A 6,085-nucleotide genomic window follows, 5' to 3' on the forward strand; every position below is an offset into this window, starting at 1 on the left:
TCCTTGTTTCTACACTCACTGTACATTTTATCAGCTCCACTTACCATATAGAAACACTTTGTAGTTCTACAGTTACTGACTGTAGTCCATCTGTTTCTCTACATACTTTTTTAGCCTGCTTTCACCCTGTTCTTCAATGATCAGACCCCCACAGAACCACTACACAGCAGGTATTATTTAGGTGGTGGATCATTCTCAGCACTGCAATGACACTGACATGGTGGTGGTGTGTTAGTGTGTGTTGTGCTGGTATGAGTGGATAGATAGTGCTCCTGGAGTTCTAAAATACCGTGTCCACTCACTATCCACTCTATTAGACACTCCTACCTAGTTGGTCCACCTTGAAGATGTACAGTCAGAGACGATCGCTCATCTATTGCTGCTGTTTGAGTCGGTCATCTTCTAGACTTTTATCAGTGGTCACAGGACGCTGCCCACGGGGCGCTGTTGGCTGGATATATTTGGTTGGTGGACTATTCTCAGTCCAGCAGTGACAGTGAGGTGTTTAAAAACTCCATCAGCGCTGCTGTGTCTGATCCACTCATACCAGCACAATACACACTAACACACCACCACCATGTCAGTGTCACTGCAGTGCTGAGAATGATCCACCACCCAAATAATACCTGCTCTGTAGTGGTCCTGTGGGGGTCCTGACCATTAAAGAACAGGATGAAAGGGGGCTAACAAAGCATGCAGAGAAACAGATGGACTACAGTCAGTAATTGTAGAACTACAAAGTGCTCCTATATGGTAAGTGGAGCTGATAAAATGGACAGTGAGTGTAGAAACAAGGAGGTGGTTTTGATGTTATGGCTGATCAGTGTATTATACAGCTCAGTATGATTGACAGTTGGGTGTGGCCAGCACCCAATTTTGTCAGTAAAGCATCTCTACAAAAGGAAAGTGGCTATTTTGACTTTTTGTCAATCAGGTCAAGTCAAATTTACTTTTAAAGCGCTTTTTACAGTAGACATTCTCTCAAAGCAACATTACAGCATCCAGGACCGACAGAACAAAAACCCTTGTTGAACAAGCCAAGGGCGACAGTGGCAGGAAAAAAATTTCTTAAAATTACATGAAGAAACCTTGTGAAGAACCAGACTCAGCAGGGACCTCCATCCTCCTTGGGTCCCTCCTGAATCAGAGAATGTTTTAGATGTCCTATTTAACTGTCTGGAATATACACCGATCAGGCATAACATTATGACCACCTTCCTAAATTTGTGTTGGTCCCCCTTTTGCTGCCCCATATGCAACAAACTGTGATGCACTGTATATTCTGACACCTTTCTATCAGAACCAGCAGTAACTTCTTCAGCAATCTGATCTACAGTAGCTCGTCTGATGGATTGGACCACACAGGCCAGACTTCGCTCCCCACGTGCATCAATGAGCCTTGGTCGCCCATGACCCTGTCGCCGGTTTACCACTCTTCCTTTCTTGGACCACTTTTGATAGATGCTGACCACTGCAGACCGGGAACACCCCACAAGAGCTGCAGTTTTGAAGATGTTCTGACCCAGTCGTCTAGCCATCACAATTTGGCCCTTGTCAAACTTGTTCAAATCCTTACGCTCACCCATTTTTCCTGCTTCTAACATCAACTTTGAGGATAAAATGTTCACTTGATGCCTAATATATCCCACCCACTAAGAGGTGCCGTGATGAAGAGATAATCAGTGTTATTCACTTCACCTGTCAGTGGTCATAATGTTATGCCTCGTTGGTGTATGTCAGTTATATCACTGATTTAAAACCGTGGAAAGGAGTTACTCAGAGAATACTCTACTGTGACAAGTAGACTTTAAATTTAGATAGACGTCTGGAACTGGTGAGAGATTTTAGCTTAAAGGTACTGTAGGTCATTGAGGTAAGCCAGCCAATGCCTCCTAAAGGTGAAGGTCGAAGTAATGACGGCTGTTGAAGCTGCCTATGTACCAAGCTGCACACCACCATACAAAATGGCATGTCTAATTAGAATTGACGTGCACATTTGGGGGTGGGGGGCAGATGCTGAAGTAAACAACTAAATTTCACAACTAGTTATAAAGAAATGCATATGTTGGAGGGTAAAACATTGGACCAAGTGGACTCCCTATGTTTGGGAGGTAGAGTATCAAATACTACAGAATATGCTGGTAAAGTGAAGTCTAGAATGGCACTGGGCTTGGCAGTGATGGTCAAATTGACAAGGATATGGGAAAACAAGCCAGTTAGCACCATCACCAAGCTACAATTGCAAAGCGCCTTCTTTAAATACCAAAGATTTACTATGGGGCGGCTCGGTGGGTAGCACTGTCGCCTCACAGCAAGAAAGTCCTGGGTTCGATCCTTTCTGTTCGGAGTTTGCAAGTTCTCCCTGTGTCTGCGTGGGTTTCCTCCGGGAGCTCCTGTTTCCTCCCACAGTCCAAAAACATGCAGTCAAGTTAATTGGAGACACTGAATTGCCCTATAGGTGAATGGGTGTGTGTATGTGTGTCTGCCCTGCGATGGACTGGCGCCCCGTCCAGGGTGTTACTGTGTGCCTTGCGCCCATTGTACAGCTGGGATAGGCTCCAGCACCCCCCTGCGACCCTAATTGGATAAGCGGTTAAGAAAGTAAGTGAGATTTACTATGGGGTTCAAGTCAGGCAAACATTATAGCCAGTCCAGAACTTCTTCTGAAACCAAGCCTGGGTGGACTTTGAGGTATGCTTGGATTCATTGTCCTGTTGGAAGGTCCAATGACACCCAAGCTTCAACTTCCTCACAGAAGGTATGGCATTTTCTTCTAGGATTTCTTAATACTTGATTAAATCCATCTTAACCTCCACACGCTGCAGGTTTTCAGGGCTAGAGGAAGCGAAGCAGCCCCAGAGCATCACAGAGCCACCGCCATGCTTCACTGTAGGTAGGTGTTCTATTCAGCATATGCTTCATTCTTCCTCCTCCAGACCCGAAAAATTCCAGTTTTGTTTTATCGCTCCACAGAAGAGAATCCCAGAGTGTCTGATTTATATAGTTTAAGCATATTGGAGCTAACTTTTCTCATGCTTTTGGGTCAGTAGAGGTGCATGTCTTGGAGTTTGAGCATAAAGACCCTCAGGATTCAGGATGTGCTTGCTGCCACCAAATCTAGCTGCAGGTCTTTTGAAGTCACTCGATGTTTTTGACCACCCACCTCCTCAGGAATCTGGGAGCAGCCGGTGAAAGCTTCTTCTATCTGACATGTCCAGGTAGTGTAGCCAGTGTTCCTTTAACTTTTAACTTGTGAACTATGCTTCCAAATGTATCTTTAGGAACATTCAGTGTCTTTGCTAGCTGTTTGTATTCTATTTCCTTGTTTTATTTTTTATTGCTTTTTTAGCGCGTCCACCAACCAGCCAGCAGAGGTCGTAATTGCACTAGTCTGAGAGAGAGTTCCCACCCGGCTTAATCCCGCACCTGTCTGAACAACAGGCCAATCGTTGTTCATGTGGCCGCTCAGCCTCAGCCGGCAAAGCAGAGCTGAGATTCGATACGATGTATTCGAGACCTCAGCTCTGGTTCCAACGTGTGTTTTTACCGCTGCGCCAACTGAGCGGCTCCCTTTCCTTGTTTGAGCAAGGCAATTATCTCCTCTTAAATTTTTGGAGAACCCCCTTGACAACCATATTTCTGACATGCACTCTGTAGTGTATTGGATAATGTTGACCATTATAACCACCTGTAGTTGTAGTTTGCAATGCGATTGCATTATGGGTAATGAGTTCTTTTTGCCTCAGGTTAGTACGGATCTACACACATTTCAGTATGCTTCTTTTCTTCATTAAAACGGAAAAAATAGACCTCCGTGTCTCGGATTGAGTTATTATTATGTGTTGAGGGTATAACACACTCAAAGGTCACAGTCGACAAATCGTCAGCCAGCCCTGGTATTTGATGTGTTCTCTCAAGCACACCTGATGCAACTAATGAAGCCCTTGATTAGCTGAGTCAGGGGATTAACCTGAGCTAGACTTTAACGGTCTTACCAAGAAAATAATGTTTATATGCCACTTTCATGGATGATTTTTTAAGCTGCAGCTTCAAGTTGACATAAAGGTTAGAAAGGCTGTTCTCTTAAATCCACAGTGTATCTACCAATATGTTTGAGTTTAACACGAGTTCAACCAAGCAGTAGATACAACCCAAACAAGATGATTCAAATACAGCTTATTTTACTAAGTATTTCGAGTCAAAGTAAGCTCAACCATTGGTTAAGGAGACCATTAAAGGGTTAGGACAAGAGCTGATTTGTAAATGTGTGCTCTTATGAGGGATTCTATTCAGGTGGTTGAATAATTCTGAGACGGCAGTAGTCATTAAAAGTGGCATTCTGTGTTGAATTTAAAGAAACCACAGGTTACCTGATTTATTACAAACAGCTGAAAGACTTTACAGTGATCTCAGTAACAATGTGGCCCTGAGGTGCAACCAATAAAAAAAGAGCCACAATTAGAATTGACTGCAGGCGGTTCCACACACGAGGATGAAGCTCACATAGCTCTGATGAATGTTTGGCTAATGTTTGATGTGTTAAAGCTTATGGTGTTTCCTTCCAGAGCAATTTTAGAATAAGCACCTGTTCCACATAACTGGAGTGTTGCTCACACGCGACCGGTCAAAAATAAAACCACGTTGATGGTCTGTGATCAACCTTAACCTTTTAATCCACCAAATAATAATAAAAAATATTAATAACTAAATAAAATATAATAAATGATTTAATATAAAAAATATGTTTTTGTCATTCATAAAATATTCTTAAAGCATCAGAACATTTAATTTGCATATTCTATTTCGGATGGTCTTTTAGTCTGGCAATAAGAGTGTTTTTTTTTATTATTATTTAATAAAAGCAAGCTGATACGTGAATTAATCGGACCACAAAACATGTTTCCACTGTCCTTTGGTCCATGTGAGATGGGGGATTTAATTTGCATATTCTAATTCTATCAGAATTGTTTATTAGGATTTTAACATGTGTTACACCTTTGGTTACATTCATGACAGGAACGGTAGTTACTCATTATACAAGATTCATCAGTTCACAAGGTTGTATCGAACACAGTCGTGGACAATTTAGTAATTTACTTGCATGTCTTTGGACTGGGGGAGGAAACCGGAACACCCGGAGGATCCCACGCAGACACGGTAAGAACATGCAAACTCCACACAGAAAGGACCTGGACTGCCCCATCCGGGATTGAACTCAGGACCTTCTTGCTGTGAGGTGACAGTGCTAGACTATCAGAATTGATAGCTGGGCCAATGTGGGTACAAGTACAGTGTATCACAAAAGTGAGTACACCCCTCACATTTCTGCAGATATTTAAGTATATCTTTTCATGGGACAACACTGACAAAATGACACTTTGACACAATAAAAAGTAGTCTGTGTGCAGCTTATATAACAGTGTAAATTTATTCTTCCCTCAAAATAACTCAATATACAGCCATTAATGTCTAAACCACCGGCAACAAAAGTGAGTACACCCCTAAGAGACTACACCCCTAAATGTCCAAATTGAGCACTGCTTGTCATTTTCCCTCCAAAATGTCATGTGATTTGTTAGTGTTACTAGGTCTCAGGTGTGCATAGGGAGCAGGTGTGTTCAATTTAGTAGTACAGCTCTCACACTCTCTCATACTGGTCACTGAAAGTTCCAACATGGCACCTCATGGCAAAAAACTCTCTGAGGATCTTAAAAGACGAATTGTTGCGCTACATGAAGATGGCCAAGGCTACAAGAAGATTGCCAACACCCTGAAACTGAGCTGCAGCACAGTGGCCAAGATCATCCAGCGTTTTAAAAGAGCAGGGTCCACTCAGAACAGACCTCGCGTTGGTCGTCCAAAGAAGCTGAGTGCACGTGCTCAGCGTCACATCCAACTGCTGTCTTTGAAAGATAGGCGCAGGAGTGCTGTCAGCATTGCTGCAGAGATTGAAAAGGTGGGGGGTCAGCCTGTCAGTGCTCAGACCATACGCCGCACACTACATCAAATTGGTCTGCATGGCTGTCACCCCAGAAGGAAGCCTCTTCTGAAGTCTCTACACAAGAAAGCCCGCAAACAGTTTGCT

Source organism: Trichomycterus rosablanca, chromosome 2, assembly GCF_030014385.1.
Source record: "Trichomycterus rosablanca isolate fTriRos1 chromosome 2, fTriRos1.hap1, whole genome shotgun sequence".
NCBI classification, from domain to species: Eukaryota; Metazoa; Chordata; class Actinopteri; order Siluriformes; family Trichomycteridae; genus Trichomycterus; species Trichomycterus rosablanca.